Here is a 19,400-nt window from a genome sequence, read left to right on the forward strand (position 1 = left end):
TGATTTTCACTCTACAGCACCTCCATACATGGCTACCTCACTGGTCAATAAAGGAAATGAATTACTAGTGCATTACACACATTTTGACACTGGAGACATAACTTTTTTCAGTCATTCCGTATCCAGATATAGAGATTTGCAGCATCTAGGACTTTAATGTTCACCCACTTACGGATTTGAATGTTTTGCCACATTCATGAGTGCAAACTTGCTCCCCAGTAAAGACGAACATGTGCTCCTCAATGCACACACTGGGCAATGCAGTCCACTCTAAATCGACGATTAATGACATGCTCGTTTTGTGCAATGGAGTTTCAGTCAATTGGAAAACATTTTGAAAAGTTATATTGCAACAGAAGCCCAGCCTTAAAAAAAATGGATTTCACTTCTAAATGATTACATGAGGAAGGAAAGGAGACCAGATGCAAAAAAGGTGCTGTGGCTTAGTTGGTTAAAGTGCCTGTCTAGTAAACAGGAGATCCTGAGTTCGAATCTCAGCAGCGCCTGTCTGCTTTTTTTTCGACCAATCTGTCTCCCCAATATTAAAACTTTGTACAAAGATTGCTATTTCATGCTATTTAGAACCACAGTCAGGCTTGAAATGATGGCAAAGCATCCAAGAACTCTGGACTCCACTACCTTAGAGTCATATTGCCCAAGGTTGCGATGCCATCAGAAATAGCACATATTAGAATGAGCAATTCATATTTTCTGCTTAATTTTTTATAAAAAAAGCAAAGGTACGCCTGACCAGGGACTTGAACCCTGGACCCTCAAATTAAAAGTCTGATGCTCTACCGACTGAGCTATCCAGGCACAGGGATCACTGCCATTTGAAACTTGATTTTCACTCTACAGCACCTCCATACATGGCTACCTCACTGGTCAATAAAGGAAATGAATTACTAGTGCATTACACACATTTTGACACTGGAGACATAACTTTTTTCAGTCATTCCGTATCCAGATATAGAGATTTGCAGCATCTAGGACTTTAATGTTCACCCATTTACGGATTTGAATGTTTTGCCACATTCATGAGTGCAAACTTGCTCCCCAGTAAAGACGAACATGTGCTCCTCAATGCACACACTGGGCAATGCAGTCCACTCTAAATCGACGATTAATGACATGCTCGTTTTGTGCAATGGAGTTTCAGTCAATTGGAAAACATTTTGTAAAGTTATATTGCAACAGAAGCCCAGCCTTAAAAAAAGTGAATTTCACTTCTAAATGATTACATGAAGAAGGAAAGGAGACCAGATGCAAAAGAGGTGCTGTGGCTTAGTTGGTTAAAGCGCCTGTCTAGTAAACAGGAGATCCGGAGTTCGAATCTCAGCAGCGCCTGTCTGCTTTTTTTTCGACCAATCTGTCTCCCCAATTTAAAAACTTTGTACAAAGATTGTTATTTCATGCTATTTAGAAGCACAGTCAGGCTTGAAATGTTGGCAAAGCATCCAATAATTCTGGACTCCACTACCTTAGAGTCATATTGCCCAAGGTTGCGATGCCATCAGAAATAGCACATATTAGAATGAGCAATTCATATTTCCTGCTAAATTTTTTGTAAAAGAAGCAAAGATACGCCTGAACAGGGACTTGAACCCTGGACCCTCAGATTAAAAGTCTGATGCTCTACCGACTGAGCTATCCAGGCACAGGGATCAATGCCCATTTGAAACTTGATTTTCACTCTACAGCACCTCCATACATGGCTACCTCACTGGTCAATAAAGGAAATGAATTACTAGTGCATTACACACATTTTGACACTGGAGACATAACTTTTTTCAGTCATTCCGTATCCAGATATAGAGATTTGCAGCATCTAGGACTTTAATGTTCACCCACTTACGGATTTGAATGTTTTGCCACATTCATGAGTGCAAACTTGCTCCCCAGTAAAGACGAACATGTGCTCCTCAATGCACACACTGGGCAATGCAGTCCACTCTAAATCGACGATTAATGACATGCTCGTTTTGTGCAATGGAGTTTCAGTCAATTGGAAAACATTTTGAAAAGTTATATTGCAACAGAAGCCCAGCCTTAAAAAAGTGGATTTCACTTCTAAATGATTACATGAGGAAGGAAAGGAGACCAGATGTAAAAAAGGTGCTGTGGCTTAGTTGGTTAAAGCGCCTGTCTAGTAAACAGGAGATCCTGAGTACGAATCTCAGCAGCGCCTGTCTGCTTTTTTTTCGACCAATCTGTCTCCCCAATATTAAAACTTTGTACAAAGATTGCTATTTCATGCTATTTAGAACCACAGTCAGGCTTGAAATGATGGCAAAGCATCCAAGAACTCTGGACTCCACTACCTTAGAGTCATATTGCCCAAGGTTGCGATGCCATCAGAAATAGCACATATTAGAATGAGCAATTCATATTTCCTGCTTAATTTTTTGTAAAAGAAGCAAAGGTACGCCTGACCAGGGACTTGAACCCTGGACCCTCAAATTAAAAGTCTGATGCTCTACCGACTGAGCTATCCAGGCACAGGGATCACTGCCCATTTGAAACTTGATTTTCACTCTACAGCACCTCCATACATGGCTACCTCACTGGTCAATAAAGGAAATGAATTACTAGTGCATTACACACATTTTGACACTGGAGACATAACTTTTTTCAGTCATTCCGTATCCAGATATAGAGATTTGCAGCATCTAGGACTTTAATGTTCACCCACTTACGGATTTGAATGTTTTGCCACATTCATGAGTGCAAAGTTGCTCCCCAGTAAAGACGAACATGTGCTCCTCAATGCACACACTGGGCAATGCAGTCCACTCTAAATCGACGATTAATGACATGCTCGTTTTGTGCAATGGAGTTTCAGTCAATTGGAAAACATTTTGAAAAGTTATATTGCAACAGAAGCCCAGCCTTAAAAAAATGGATTTCACTTCTAAATGATTACATGAGGAAGGAAAGGAGACCAGATGCAAAAAAGGTGCTGTGGCTTAGTTGGTTAAAGCGCCTGTCTAGTAAACAGGAGATCCTGAGTTCGAATCTCAGCAGCGCCTGTCTGCTTTTTTTTCGACCAATCTGTCTCCCCAATATTAAAACTTTGTACAAAGATTGCTATTTCATGCTATTTAGAAGCACAGTCAGGCTTGAAATGTTGGCAAAGCATCCAAAAACTCTGGACTCCACTACCTTAGAGTCATATTGCCCAAGGTTGCGATGCCATCAGAAATAGCACATATTAGAATGAGCAATTCATATTTCCTGCTTAATTTTTTGTAAAAGAAGCAAAGGTACGCCTGAACAGTGACTTGAACCCTGGAACCTCAGATTAAAAGTCTGATGCTCTACCGACTGAGCTATCCAGGCACAGGGATCACTGCCCATTTGAAACTTGATTTTCACTCTACATTACCTCCATACATGGCTACCTCACTGGTCAATAAAGGAAATGAATTACTAGTGCATTACACACATTTTGACACTGGAGACATAACTTTTTTCAGTCATTCCGTATCCAGATATAGAGATTTGCAGCATCTAGGACTTTAATGTTCACCCACTTACGGATTTGAATGTTTTGCCACATTCATGAGTGCAAACTTGCTCCCCAGTAAAGACGAACATGTGCTCCTCAATGCACACACTGGGCAATGCAGTCCACTCTAAATCGACGATTAATGACATGCTCGTTTTGTGCAATGGAGTTTCAGTCAATTGGAAAACATTTTGAAAAGTTATATTGCAACAGAAGCCCAGCCTTAAAAAAGTGGATTTCACTTCTAAATGATTACATGAGAATGGAAAGGAGACCAGATGCAAAAAAGGTGCTGTGGCTTAGTTGGTTAAAGCAAGTGCCTGTCTAGTAAACAGGAGATCCTGAGTTCGAATCTCAGCAGCGCCTGTCTGCTTTTTTTTCGACCAATCTGTCTCCCCAATATTAAAACTTTGTACAAAGATTGCTATTTCATGCTATTTAGAAGCACAGTCAGGCTTGAAATGTTGGCAAAGCATCCAAAAACTCTGGACTCCACTACCTTAGAGTCATATTGCCCAAGGTTGCGAAGCCATCAGAAATAGCACATATTAGAATGAGCAATTCATATTTCCTGCTTAATTTTTTGTAAAAGAAGCAAAGGTACGCCTGAGCAGGGACTTGAACCCTGGACCCTCAGATTAAAAGTCTGATGCTCTACCGACTGAGCTATCCAGGCACAGGGATCACTGCCCATTTGAAACTTGATTTTCACTCTACAGCACCTCCATACATGGCTACCTCACTGGTCAATAAAGGAAATGAATTACTAGTGCATTACACACATTTTGACACTGGAGACATAACTTTTTTCAGTCATTCCGTATCCAGATATAGAGATTTGCAGCATCTAGGACTTTAATGTTCACCCACTTACGGATTTGAATGTTTTGCCACATTCATGAGTGCAAACTTGCTCCCCAGTAAAGACGAACATGTGCTCCTCAATGCACACACTGGGCAATGCAGTCCACTCTAAATCGACGATTAATGACATGCTCGTTTTGTGCAATGGAGTTTCAGTCAATTGGAAAACATTTTGAAAAGTTATATTGCAACAGAAGCCCAGCCTTAAAAAAGTGGATTTCACTTCTAAATGATTACATGAGAATGGAAAGGAGACCAGATGCAAAAAAGGTGCTGTGGCTTAGTTGGTTAAAGCAAGTGCCTGTCTAGTAAACAGGAGATCCTGAGTTCGAATCTCAGCAGCGCCTGTCTGCTTTTTTTTCGACCAATCTGTCTCCCCAATATTAAAACTTTGTACAAAGATTGCTATTTCATGCTATTTAGAAGCACAGTCAGGCTTGAAATGTTGGCAAAGCATCCAAAAACTCTGGACTCCACTACCTTAGAGTCATATTGCCCAAGGTTGCGAAGCCATCAGAAATAGCACATATTAGAATGAGCAATTCATATTTCCTGCTTAATTTTTTGTAAAAGAAGCAAAGGTACGCCTGAACGGTGACTTGAACCCTGGAACCTCAGATTAAAAGTCTGATGCTCTACCGACTGAGCTATCCAGGCACAGGGATCACTGCCCACTTGAAACTTGATTTTCACTCTACAGCACCTCCATAGATGGCTACCTCACTGGTCAATAAAGGAAATGAATTACTAGTGCATTACACACATTTTGACACTGGAGACATAACTTTTTTCAGTCATTCCGTATCCAGATATAGAGATTTGCAGCATCTAGGACTTTAATGTTCACCCACTTACGGATTTGAATGTTTTGCCACATTCATGAGTGCAAACTTGCTCCCCAGTAAAGACGAACATGTGCTCCTCAATGCACACACTGGGCAATGCAGTCCACTCTAAATCGACGATTAATGACATGCTCGTTTTGTGCAATGGAGTTTCAGTCAATTGGAAAACATTTTGAAAAGTTATATTGCAACAGAAGCCCAGCCTTAAAAAAGTGGATTTCACTTCTAAATGATTATTTGAGAATGGAAAGGGGAAAGGAGACCAGATGCAAAAAAGGTGCTGTGGCTTAGTTGGTTAAAGCGCCTGTCTAGTAAACAGGAGATCCTGAGTTCGAATCTCAGCAGCGCCTGTCTGCTTTTTTTTCGACCAATCTGTCTCCCCAATATTAAAACTTTGTACAAAGATTGCTATTTCATGCTATTTAGAAGCACAGTCAGGCTTGAAATTTTGGCAAAGCATCCAAGAACTCTGGACTCCACTACCTTAGAGTCATATTGCCCAAGGTTGCGATGCCATCAGAAATAGCACATATTAGAATGAGCAATTCATATTTCCTGCTTAATTTTTTGTAAAAGAAGCAAAGGTACGCCTGAACAGGGACTTGAACCCTGGACCCTCAGATTAAAAGTCTGATGCTCTACTGACTGAGCTATCCAGGCACAGGGATCACTGCTCATTTGAAACTTGATTTTCACTCTACAGCACCTCCATACATGGCTACCTCACTGGTCAATAAAGGAAATGAATTACTAGTGCATTACACACATTTTGACACTGGAGACATAACTTTTTTCAGTCATTCCGTATCCAGATATAGAGATTTGCAGCATCTAGGACTTTAATGTTCACCCACTTACGGATTTGAATGTTTTGCCACATTCATGAGTGCAAACTTGCTCCCCAGTAAAGACGAACATGTGCTCCTCAATGCACACACTGGGCAATGCAGTCCACTCTAAATCGACGATTAATGACATGCTCGTTTTGTGCAATGGAGTTTCAGTCAATTGGAAAACATTTTGAAAAGTTATATTGCAACAGAAGCCCAGCCTTAAAAAAGTGGATTTCACTTCTAAATGATTACATGAGGAAGGAAAGGAGACCAGATGCAAAAAAGGTGCTATGGCTTAGTTGGTTAAGGCGCCTGTCTAGTAAACAGGAGATCCTGAGTTCGAATCTCAGCAGCGCCTGTCTGCTTTTTTTTCGACCAATCTGTCTCCCCAATATTAAAACTTTGAACAAAGATTGCTATTTCATGCTATTTAGAAGCACAGTCAGGCTTGAAATGTTGGCAAAGCATCCAAAAACTCTGGACTCCACTACCTTAGAGTCATATTGCCCAAGGTTGCGATGCCATCAGAAATAGCACATATTAGAATGAGCAATTCATATTTCCTGCTTAATTTTTTGTAAAAGAAGCAAAGGTACGCCTGAGCAGGGACTTGAACCCTATACCCTCAGATTAAAAGTCTGATACTCTACCGACTGAGCTATCCAGGCACAGGGATCACTGCCCATTTGAAACTTGATTTTCACTCTACAGCACCTCCATACATGGCTACCTCACTGGTCAATAAAGGAAATGAATTACTAGTGCATTACACACATTTTGACACTGGAGACATAACTTTTTTCAGTCATTCCGTATCCAGATATAGAGATTTGCAGCATCTAGGACTTTAATGTTCACCCACTTACGGATTTGAATGTTTTGCCACATTCATGAGTGCAAACTTGCTCCCCAGTAAAGACGAACATGTGCTCCTCAATGCACACACTGGGCAATGCAGTCCACTCTAAATCGACGATTAATGACATGCTCGTTTTGTGCAATGGAGTTTCAGTCAATTGGAAAACATTTTGAAAAGTTATATTGCAACAGAAGCCCAGCCTTAAAAAAGTGGATTTCACTTCTAAATGATTACATGAGGAAGGAAAGGAGACCAGATGCAAAAAAGGTGCTGTGGCTTAGTTGGTTAAAGCGCCTGTCTAGTAAACAGGAGATCCTGAGTTCGAATCTCAGCAGCGCCTGTCTGCTTTTTTTTCGACCAATCTGTCTCCCCAATATTAAAACTTTGTACAAAGATTGCTATTTCATGCTATTTAGAAGCACAGTCAGGCTTGAAATGTTGGCAAAGCATCCAAGAACTCTGGACTCCACTACCTTAGAGTCATATTGCCCAAGGTTGCGATGCCATCAGAAATAGCACATATTAGAAGGAGCAATTCATATTTCCTGCTTAATTTTTTGTAAAAGAAGCAAAGGTACGCCTGAACAGGGACTTGAACCCTGGACCCTCAGATTAAAAGTCTGATGCTCTACCGACTGAGCTATCCAGGCACAAGGATCAGTGCCCATTTGAAACTTGATTTTCACTCTACAGCACCTCCATACATGGCTACCTCACTGGTCAATAAAGGAAATGAATTACTAGTGCATTACACACATTTTGACACTGGAGACATAACTTTTTTCAGTCATTCCGTATCCAGATATAGAGATTTGCAGCATCTAGGACTTTAATGTTCACCCACTTACGGATTTGAATGTTTTGCCACATTCATGAGTGCAAAATTGCTCCCCAGTAAAGGCGAACATGTGCTCCTCAATACACACACTGGGCAATGCAGTCCACTCTAAATCAACGATTAATGACATGCTTGTTTTGTGCAATGGAGTTTCAGTCAATTGGAAAACATTTTGTAAAGTTATATTGCAACAGAAGCCCAGCCTTAAAAAAAGTGAATTTCACTTCTAAATGATTACATGAGGAAGGAAAGGAGACCAGATTCAAAAGAGGTGCTGTGGCTTAGTTGGTTAAAGCGCCTGTCCAGTAAACAGGAGATCCTGAGTTCGAGTTTCAGCAGCGCCTGTCTGCTTTTTTTTCGACCAATCTGTCTCCCCAATATTAAAACTTTGTACAAAGATTGTTATTTCATGCTATTTAGAAGCACAGTCAGGCTTGAAATGTTGGCAAAGCATCCAATAATTCTCGACTCCACTACCTTAGAGTCATATTGCCCAAGGTTGCGATGCCATCAGAAATAGCACATATTAGAATGAGCAATTCATATTTCCTGCTAAATTTTTTGTAAAAGAAGCAAAGATACGCCTGAACAGGGACTTGAACCCTGGACCCTCAGATTAAAAGTCTGATGCTCTACCGACTGAGCTATCCAGGCACAGGGATCACTGCTCATTTGAAACTTGATTTTCACTCTACAGCACCTCCACACATGGCTACCTCACTGGTCAATAAAGGAAATGAATTACTAGTGCATTACACACATTTTGACACTGGAGACATAACTTTTTTCAGTCATTCCGTATCCAGATATAGAGATTTGCAGCATCTAGGACTTTAATGTTCACCCACTTACGGATTTGAATGTTTTGCCACATTCATGAGTGCAAACTTGCTCCCCAGTAAAGACGAACATGTGCTCCTCAATGCACACACTGGGCAATGCAGTCCACTCTAAATCGACGATTAATGACATGCTCGTTTTGTGCAATGGAGTTTCAGTCAATTGGAAAACATTTTGAAAAGTTATATTGCAACAGAAGCCCAGCCTTAAAAAAAATGGATTTCACTTCTAAATGATTACATGAGGAAGGAAAGGAGACCAGATGCAAAAAAGGTGTTGTGGTTTAGTTGGTTAAAGCGCCTGTCTAGTAAACAGGAGATCCTGAGTTCGAATCTCAGCAGCGCCTGTCTGCTTTTTTTTCGACCAATCTGTCTCCCCAATATTAAAACTTTGTACAAAGATTGCTATTTCATGCTATTTAGAAGCACAGTCAGGCTTGAAATGTTGGCAAAGCATCCAAAAACTCTGGACTCCACTACCTTAGAGTCATATTGCCCAAGGTTGCGATGCCATCAGAAATAGCACATATTAGAATGAGCAATTCATATTTCCTGCTTAATTTTTTGTAAAAGAAGCAAAGGTACGCCTGAACAGTGACTTGAACCCTGGACACTCAGATTAAAAGTCTGATGCTCTACCGACTGAGCTATCCAGGCACAGGGATCACTTCCCATTTGAAACTTGATTTTCACTCTACAGCACCTCCATACATGGCTACCTCACTGGTCAATAAAGGAAATGAATTACTAGTGCATTACACACATTTTGACACTGGAGACATAACTTTTTTCAGTCATTCCGTATCCAGATATAGAGATTTGCAGCATCTAGGACTTTAATGTTCACCCATTTACGGATTTGAATGTTTTGCCACATTCATGAGTGCAAACTTGCTCCCCAGTAAAGACGAACATGTGCTCCTCAATGCACACACTGGGCAATGCAGTCCACTCTAAATCGACGATTAATGACATGCTCGTTTTGTGCAATGGAGTTTCAGTCAATTGGAAAACATTTTGTAAAGTTATATTGCAACAGAAGCCCAGCCTTAAAAAAAGTGAATTTCACTTCTAAATGATTACATGAAGAAGGAAAGGAGAACAGATGCAAAAGAGGTGCTGTGGCTTAGTTGGTTAAAGCGCCTGTCTAGTAAACAGGAGATCCGGAGTTCGAATCTCAGCAGCGCCTGTCTGCTTTTTTTTCGACCAATCTGTCTCCCCAATTTAAAAACTTTGTACAAAGATTGTTATTTCATGCTATTTAGAAGCACAGTCAGGCTTGAAATGTTGGCAAAGCATCCAATAATTCTGGACTCCACTACCTTAGAGTCATATTGCCCAAGGTTGCGATGCCATCAGAAATAGCACATATTAGAATGAGCAATTCATATTTCCTGCTAAATTTTTTGTAAAAGAAGCAAAGATACGCCTGAACAGGGACTTGAACCCTGGACCCTCAGATTAAAAGTCTGATGCTCTACCGACTGAGCTATCCAGGCACAGGGATCAATGCCCATTTGAAACTTGATTTTCACTCTACAGCACCTCCATACATGGCTACCTCACTGGTCAATAAAGGAAATGAATTACTAGTGCATTACACACATTTTGACACTGGAGACATAACTTTTTTCAGTCATTCCGTATCCAGATATAGAGATTTGCAGCATCTAGGACTTTAATGTTCACCCACTTACGGATTTGAATGTTTTGCCACATTCATGAGTGCAAACTTGCTCCCCAGTAAAGACGAACATGTGCTCCTCAATGCACACACTGGGCAATGCAGTCCACTCTAAATCGACGATTAATGACATGCTCGTTTTGTGCAATGGAGTTTCAGTCAATTGGAAAACATTTTGAAAAGTTATATTGCAACAGAAGCCCAGCCTTAAAAAAGTGGATTTCACTTCTAAATGATTACATGAGGAAGGAAAGGAGACCAGATGTAAAAAAGGTGCTGTGGCTTAGTTGGTTAAAGCGCCTGTCTAGTAAACAGGAGATCCTGAGTACGAATCTCAGCAGCGCCTGTCTGCTTTTTTTTCGACCAATCTGTCTCCCCAATATTAAAACTTTGTACAAAGATTGCTATTTCATGCTATTTAGAACCACAGTCAGGCTTGAAATGATGGCAAAGCATCCAAGAACTCTGGACTCCACTACCTTAGAGTCATATTGCCCAAGGTTGCGATGCCATCAGAAATAGCACATATTAGAATGAGCAATTCATATTTCCTGCTTAATTTTTTGTAAAAGAAGCAAAGGTACGCCTGACCAGGGACTTGAACCCTGGACCCTCAAATTAAAAGTCTGATGCTCTACCGACTGAGCTATCCAGGCACAGGGATCACTGCCCATTTGAAACTTGATTTTCACTCTACAGCACCTCCATACATGGCTACCTCACTGGTCAATAAAGGAAATGAATTACTAGTGCATTACACACATTTTGACACTGGAGACATAACTTTTTTCAGTCATTCCGTATCCAGATATAGAGATTTGCAGCATCTAGGACTTTAATGTTCACCCACTTACGGATTTGAATGTTTTGCCACATTCATGAGTGCAAAGTTGCTCCCCAGTAAAGACGAACATGTGCTCCTCAATGCACACACTGGGCAATGCAGTCCACTCTAAATCGACGATTAATGACATGCTCGTTTTGTGCAATGGAGTTTCAGTCAATTGGAAAACATTTTGAAAAGTTATATTGCAACAGAAGCCCAGCCTTAAAAAAATGGATTTCACTTCTAAATGATTACATGAGGAAGGAAAGGAGACCAGATGCAAAAAAGGTGCTGTGGCTTAGTTGGTTAAAGCGCCTGTCTAGTAAACAGGAGATCCTGAGTTCGAATCTCAGCAGCGCCTGTCTGCTTTTTTTTCGACCAATCTGTCTCCCCAATATTAAAACTTTGTACAAAGATTGCTATTTCATGCTATTTAGAAGCACAGTCAGGCTTGAAATGTTGGCAAAGCATCCAAAAACTCTGGACTCCACTACCTTAGAGTCATATTGCCCAAGGTTGCGATGCCATCAGAAATAGCACATATTAGAATGAGCAATTCATATTTCCTGCTTAATTTTTTGTAAAAGAAGCAAAGGTACGCCTGAACGGTGACTTGAACCCTGGAACCTCAGATTAAAAGTCTGATGCTCTACCGACTGAGCTATCCAGGCACAGGGATCACTGCCCATTTGAAACTTGATTTTCACTCTACAGCACCTCCATACATGGCTACCTCACTGGTCAATAAAGGAAATGAATTACTAGTGCATTACACACATTTTGACACTGGAGACATAACTTTTTTCAGTCATTCCGTATCCAGATATAGAGATTTGCAGCATCTAGGACTTTAATGTTCACCCACTTACGGATTTGAATGTTTTGCCACATTCATGAGTGCAAACTTGCTCCCCAGTAAAGACGAACATGTGCTCCTCAATGCACACACTGGGCAATGCAGTCCACTCTAAATCGACGATTAATGACATGCTCGTTTTGTGCAATGGAGTTTCAGTCAATTGGAAAACATTTTGAAAAGTTATATTGCAACAGAAGCCCAGCCTTAAAAAAGTGGATTTCACTTCTAAATGATTACATGAGAATGGAAAGGAGACCAGATGCAAAAAAGGTGCTGTGGCTTAGTTGGTTAAAGCAAGTGCCTGTCTAGTAAACAGGAGATCCTGAGTTCGAATCTCAGCAGCGCCTGTCTGCTTTTTTTTCGACCAATCTGTCTCCCCAATATTAAAACTTTGTACAAAGATTGCTATTTCATGCTATTTAGAAGCACAGTCAGGCTTGAAATGTTGGCAAAGCATCCAAAAACTCTGGACTCCACTACCTTAGAGTCATATTGCCCAAGGTTGCGAAGCCATCAGAAATAGCACATATTAGAATGAGCAATTCATATTTCCTGCTTAATTTTTTGTAAAAGAAGCAAAGGTACGCCTGAGCAGGGACTTGAACCCTGGACCCTCAGATTAAAAGTCTGATGCTCTACCGACTGAGCTATCCAGGCACAGGGATCACTGCCCATTTGAAACTTGATTTTCACTCTACAGCACCTCCACACATGGCTACCTCACTGGTCAATAAAAGAAATGAATTACTAGTGCATTACACACATTTTGACACTGGAGACATAACTTTTTTCAGTCATTCCGTATCCAGATATAGAGATTTGCAGCATCTAGGACATTAATGTTCACCCACTTACGGATTTGAATGTTTTGCCACATTCATGAGTGCAAACTTGCTCCCCAGTAAAGACGAACATGTGCTCCTCAATGCACACACTGGGCAATGCAGTCCACTCTAAATCGACGATTAATGACATGCTCGTTTTGTGCAATGGAGTTTCAGTCAATTGGAAAACATTTTGAAAAGTTATATTGCAACAGAAGCCCAGCCTTAAAAAAAATGGATTTCACTTCTAAATGATTACATGAGGAAGGAAAGGAGACCAGATGCAAAAAAGGTGCTGTGGCTTAGTTGGTTAAAGCGCCTGTCTAGTAAACAGGAGATCCTGAGTTCGAATCTCAGCAGCGCCTGTCTGCTTTTTTTTCGACCAATCTGTCTCCCCAATATTAAAACTTTGTACAAAGATTGCTATTTCATGCTATTTAGAAGCACAGTCAGGCTTGAAATGTTGGCAAAGCATCCAAAAACTCTGGACTCCACTACCTTAGAGTCATATTGCCCAAGGTTGCGATGCCATCAGAAATAGCACATATTAGAATGAGCAATTCATATTTCCTGCTTAATTTTTTGTAAAAGAAGCAAAGGTACGCCTGAACGGTGACTTGAACCCTGGAACCTCAGATTAAAAGTCTGATGCTCTACCGACTGAGCTATCCAGGCACAGGGATCACTGCCCACTTGAAACTTGATTTTCACTCTACAGCACCTCCATACATGGCTACCTCACTGGTCAATAAAGGAAATGAATTACTAGTGCATTACACACATTTTGACACTGGAGACATAACTTTTTTCAGTCATTCCGTATCCAGATATAGAGATTTGCAGCATCTAGGACTTTAATGTTCACCCACTTACGGATTTGAATGTTTTGCCACATTCATGAGTGCAAACTTGCTCCCCAGTAAAGACGAACATGTGCTCCTCAATGCACACACTGGGCAATGCAGTCCACTCTAAATCGACGATTAATGACATGCTCGTTTTGTGCAATGGAGTTTCAGTCAATTGGAAAACATTTTGAAAAGTTATATTGCAACAGAAGCCCAGCCTTAAAAAAGTGGATTTCACTTCTAAATGATTACATGAGGAAGGAAAGGAGACCAGATGCAAAAAAGGTGCTATGGCTTAGTTGGTTAAGGCGCCTGTCTAGTAAACAGGAGATCCTGAGTTCGAATCTCAGCAGCGCCTGTCTGCTTTTTTTTCGACCAATCTGTCTCCCCAATATTAAAACTTTGAACAAAGATTGCTATTTCATGCTATTTAGAAGCACAGTCAGGCTTGAAATGTTGGCAAAGCATCCAAAAACTCTGGACTCCACTACCTTAGAGTCATATTGCCCAAGGTTGCGATGCCATCAGAAATAGCACATATTAGAATGAGCAATTCATATTTCCTGCTTAATTTTTTGTAAAAGAAGCAAAGGTACGCCTGAGCAGGGACTTGAACCCTATACCCTCAGATTAAAAGTCTGATACTCTACCGACTGAGCTATCCAGGCACAGGGATCACTGCCCATTTGAAACTTGATTTTCACTCTACAGCACCTCCATACATGGCTACCTCACTGGTCAATAAAGGAAATGAATTACTAGTGCATTACACACATTTTGACACTGGAGACATAACTTTTTTCAGTCATTCCGTATCCAGATATAGAGATTTGCAGCATCTAGGACTTTAATGTTCACCCACTTACGGATTTGAATGTTTTGCCACATTCATGAGTGCAAACTTGCTCCCCAGTAAAGACGAACATGTGCTCCTCAATGCACACACTGGGCAATGCAGTCCACTCTAAATCGACGATTAATGACATGCTCGTTTTGTGCAATGGAGTTTCAGTCAATTGGAAAACATTTTGAAAAGTTATATTGCAACAGAAGCCCAGCCTTAAAAAAGTGGATTTCACTTCTAAATGATTACATGAGGAAGGAAAGGAGACGAGATGCAAAAAAGGTGCTGTGGCTTAGTTGGTTAAAGCTCCTGTCTAGTAAACAGGAGATCCTGAGTTCGAATCTCAGCAGCGCCTGTCTGCTTTTTTTTCGACCAATCTGTCTCCCCAATATTAAAACTTTGTACAAAGATTGCTATTTCATGCTATTTAGAAGCACAGTCAGGCTTGAAATGTTGGCAAAGCATCCAAGAACTCTGGACTCCACTACCTTAGAGTCATATTGCCCAAGGTTGCGATGCCATCAGAAATAGCACATATTAGAAGGAGCAATTCATATTTCCTGCTTAATTTTTTGTAAAAGAAGCAAAGGTACGCCTGAACAGGGACTTGAACCCTGGACCCTCAGATTAAAAGTCTGATGCTCTACCGACTGAGCTATCCAGGCACAAGGATCAGTGCCCATTTGAAACTTGATTTTCACTCTACAGCACCTCCATACATGGCTACCTCACTGGTCAATAAAGGAAATGAATTACTAGTGCATTACACACATTTTGACACTGGAGACATAACTTTTTTCAGTCATTCCGTATCCAGATATAGAGATTTGCAGCATCTAGGACTTTAATGTTCACCCACTTACGGATTTGAATGTTTTGCCACATTCATGAGTGCAAAATTGCTCCCCAGTAAAGGCGAACATGTGCTCCTCAATACACACACTGGGCAATGCAGTCCACTCTAAATCAACGATTAATGACATGCTTGTTTTGTGCAATGGAGTTTCAGTCAATTGGAAAACATTTTGTAAAGTTATATTGCAACAGAAGCCCAGCCTTAAAAAAAGTGAATTTCACTTCTAAATGATTACATGAGGAAGGAAAGGAGACCAGATTCAAAAGAGGTGCTGTGGCTTAGTTGGTTAAAGCGCCTGTCCAGTAAACAGGAGATCCTGAGTTCGAGTTTCAGCAGCGCCTGTCTGCTTTTTTTTCGACCAATCTGTCTCCCCAATATTAAAACTTTGTACAAAGATTGTTATTTCATGCTATTTAGAAGCACAGTCAGGCTTGAAATGTTGGCAAAGCATCCAATAATTCTCGACTCCACTACCTTAGAGTCATATTGCCCAAGGTTGCGATGCCATCAGAAATAGCACATGTTAGAATGAGCAATTCATATTTCCTGCTAAATTTTTTGTAAAAGAAGCAAAGATACGCCTGAACAGGGACTTGAACCCTGGACCCTCAGATTAAAAGTCTGATGCTCTACCGACTGAGCTATCCAGGCACAGGGATCACTGCTCATTTGAAACTTGATTTTCACTCTACAGCACCTCCACACATGGCTACCTCACTGGTCAATAAAGGAAATGAATTACTAGTGCATTACACACATTTTGACACTGGAGACATAACTTTTTTCAGTCATTCCGTATCCAGATATAGAGATTTGCAGCATCTAGGACTTTAATGTTCACCCACTTACGGATTTGAATGTTTTGCCACATTCATGAGTGCAAACTTGCTCCCCAGTAAAGACGAACATGTGCTCCTCAATGCACACACTGGGCAATGCAGTCCACTCTAAATCGACGATTAATGACATGCTCGTTTTGTGCAATGGAGTTTCAGTCAATTGGAAAACATTTTGAAAAGTTATATTGCAACAGAAGCCCAGCCTTAAAAAAATGGATTTCACTTCTAAATGATTACATGAGGAAGGAAAGGAGACCAGATGCAAAAAAGGTGTTGTGGTTTAGTTGGTTAAAGCGCCTGTCTAGTAAACAGGAGATCCTGAGTTCGAATCTCAGCAGCGCCTGTCTGCTTTTTTTTCGACCAATCTGTCTCCCCAATATTAAAACTTTGTACAAAGATTGCTATTTCATGCTATTTAGAAGCACAGTCAGGCTTGAAATGTTGGCAAAGCATCCAAAAACTCTGGACTCCACTACCTTAGAGTCATATTGCCCAAGGTTGCGATGCCATCAGAAATAGCACATATTAGAATGAGCAATTCATATTTCCTGCTTAATTTTTTGTAAAAGAAGCAAAGGTACGCCTGAACAGTGACTTGAACCCTGGACACTCAGATTAAAAGTATGATGCTCTACCGACTGAGCTATCCAGGCACAGGGATCACTTCCCATTTGAAACTTGATTTTCACTCTACAGCACCTCCATACATGGCTACCTCACTGGTCAATAAAGGAAATGAATTACTAGTGCATTACACACATTTTGACACTGGAGACATAACTTTTTTCAGTCATTCCGTATCCAGATATAGAGATTTGCAGCATCTAGGACTTTAATGTTCACCCACTTACGGATTTGAATGTTTTGCCACATTCATGAGTGCAAACTTGCTCCCCAGTAAAGACGAACATGTGCTCCTCAATGCACACACTGGGCAATGCAGTCCACTCTAAATCGACGATTAATGACATGCTCGTTTTGTGCAATGGAGTTTCAGTCAATTGGAAAACATTTTGAAAAGTTATATTGCAACAGAAGCCCAGCCTTAAAAAAAATGGATTTCACTTCTAAATGATTACATGAGGAAGGAAAGGAGACCAGATGCAAAAAAGGTGCTGTGGCTTAGTTGGTTAAAGTGCCTGTCTAGTAAACAGGAGATCCTGAGTTCGAATCTCAGCAGCGCCTGTCTGCTTTTTTTTCGACCAATCTGTCTCCCCAATATTAAAACTTTGTACAAAGATTGCTATTTCATGCTATTTAGAACCACAGTCAGGCTTGAAATGATGGCAAAGCATCCAAGAACTCTGGACTCCACTACCTTAGAGTCATATTGCCCAAGGTTGCGATGCCATCAGAAATAGCACATATTAGAATGAGCAATTCATATTTCCTGCTTAATTTTTTGTAAAAGAAGCAAAGGTACGCCTGACCAGGGACTTGAACCCTGGACCCTCAAATTAAAAGTCTGATGCTCTACCGACTGAGCTATCCAGGCACAGGGATCACTGCCATTTGAAACTTGATTTTCACTCTACAGCACCTCCATACATGGCTACCTCACTGGTCAATAAAGGAAATGAATTACTAGTGCATTACACACATTTTGACACTGGAGACATAACTTTTTTCAGTCATTCCGTATCCAGATATAGAGATTTGCAGCATCTAGGACTTTAATGTTCACCCATTTACGGATTTGAATGTTTTGCCACATTCATGAGTGCAAACTTGCTCCCCAGTAAAGACGAACATGTGCTCCTCAATGCACACACTGGGCAATGCAGTCCACTCTAAATCGACGATTAATGACATGCTCGTTTTGTGCAATGGAGTTTCAGTCAATTGGAAAACATTTTGTAAAGTTATATTGCAACAGAAGCCCAGCCTTAAAAAAAGTGAATTTCACTTCTAAATGATTACATGAAGAAGGAAAGGAGACCAGATGCAAAAGAGGTGCTGTGGCTTAGTTGGTTAAAGCGCCTGTCTAGTAAACAGGAGATCCGGAGTTCGAATCTCAGCAGCGCCTGTCTGCTTTTTTTTCGACCAATCTGTCTCCCCAATTTAAAAACTTTGTACAAAGATTGTTATTTCATGCTATTTAGAAGCACAGTCAGGCTTGAAATGTTGGCAAAGCATCCAATAATTCTGGACTCCACTACCTTAGAGTCATATTGCCCAAGGTTGCGATGCCATCAGAAATAGCACATATTAGAATGAGCAATTCATATTTCCTGCTAAATTTTTTGTAAAAGAAGCAAAGATACGCCTGAACAGGGACTTGAACCCTGGACCCTCAGATTAAAAGTCTGATGCTCTACCGACTGAGCTATCCAGGCACAGGGATCAATGCCCATTTGAAACTTGATTTTCACTCTACAGCACCTCCATACATGGCTACCTCACTGGTCAATAAAGGAAATGAATTACTAGTGCATTACACACATTTTGACACTGGAGACATAACTTTTTTCAGTCATTCCGTATCCAGATATAGAGATTTGCAGCATCTAGGACTTTAATGTTCACCCACTTACGGATTTGAATGTTTTGCCACATTCATGAGTGCAAACTTGCTCCCCAGTAAAGACGAACATGTGCTCCTCAATGCACACACTGGGCAATGCAGTCCACTCTAAATCGACGATTAATGACATGCTCGTTTTGTGCAATGGAGTTTCAGTCAATTGGAAAACATTTTGAAAAGTTATATTGCAACAGAAGCCCAGCCTTAAAAAAGTGGATTTCACTTCTAAATGATTACATGAGGAAGGAAAGGAGACCAGAGGTAAAAAAGGTGCTGTGGCTTAGTTGGTTAAAGCGCCTGTCTAGTAAACAGGAGATCCTGAGTACGAATCTCAGCAGCGCCTGTCTGCTTTTTTTTCGACCAATCTGTCTCCCCAATATTAAAACTTTGTACAAAGATTGCTATCTCATGCTATTTAGAACCACAGTCAGGCTTGAAATGATGGCAAAGCATCCAAGAACTCTGGACTCCACTACCTTAGAGTCATATTGCCCAAGGTTGCGATGCCATCAGAAATAGCACATATTAGAATGAGCAATTCATATTTCCTGCTTAATTTTTTGTAAAAGAAGCAAAGGTACGCCTGACCAGGGACTTGAACCCTGGACCCTCAAATTAAAAGTCGGATGCTCTACCGACTGAGCTATCCAGGCACAGGGATCACTGCCCATTTGAAACTTGATTTTCACTCTACAGCACCTCCATACATG

General features: G+C 40.7%; 7 non-coding genes across 7 annotated transcripts; all 7 read right to left on the reverse strand.

Annotated features, from left to right (window-relative positions):
* Positions 1-1,584: 1,584 nt before the first annotated feature.
* On the reverse strand, positions 1,585-1,657 carry TRNAK-UUU (transfer RNA lysine (anticodon UUU)). The gene has a single exon. It is a non-coding gene; the product is annotated as a tRNA-Lys (tRNA).
* Positions 1,658-7,486: 5,829 nt separating this feature from the next.
* TRNAK-UUU (transfer RNA lysine (anticodon UUU)) lies at positions 7,487-7,559 on the reverse strand. Its single transcript has one exon. It is a non-coding gene; the product is annotated as a tRNA-Lys (tRNA).
* A 769-nt stretch (positions 7,560-8,328) lies between these two features.
* Positions 8,329-8,401, reverse strand: TRNAK-UUU (transfer RNA lysine (anticodon UUU)). The gene has a single exon. It is a non-coding gene; the product is annotated as a tRNA-Lys (tRNA).
* A 1,611-nt stretch (positions 8,402-10,012) lies between these two features.
* On the reverse strand, positions 10,013-10,085 carry TRNAK-UUU (transfer RNA lysine (anticodon UUU)). The gene has a single exon. It is a non-coding gene; the product is annotated as a tRNA-Lys (tRNA).
* Positions 10,086-15,063: 4,978 nt separating this feature from the next.
* Positions 15,064-15,136, reverse strand: TRNAK-UUU (transfer RNA lysine (anticodon UUU)). Its single transcript has one exon. It is a non-coding gene; the product is annotated as a tRNA-Lys (tRNA).
* Positions 15,137-15,905: 769 nt separating this feature from the next.
* Positions 15,906-15,978, reverse strand: TRNAK-UUU (transfer RNA lysine (anticodon UUU)). The gene has a single exon. It is a non-coding gene; the product is annotated as a tRNA-Lys (tRNA).
* Positions 15,979-18,429: 2,451 nt separating this feature from the next.
* TRNAK-UUU (transfer RNA lysine (anticodon UUU)) lies at positions 18,430-18,502 on the reverse strand. The gene has a single exon. It is a non-coding gene; the product is annotated as a tRNA-Lys (tRNA).
* Positions 18,503-19,400: the final 898 nt, after the last annotated feature.

This window comes from Ambystoma mexicanum, unplaced genomic scaffold (genome assembly GCF_040938575.1).
Source record: "Ambystoma mexicanum isolate Mex_15411 unplaced genomic scaffold, UKY_AmexF1_1 Mex_scaf1, whole genome shotgun sequence".
In the NCBI taxonomy this organism is placed as follows: Eukaryota; Metazoa; Chordata; class Amphibia; order Caudata; family Ambystomatidae; genus Ambystoma; species Ambystoma mexicanum.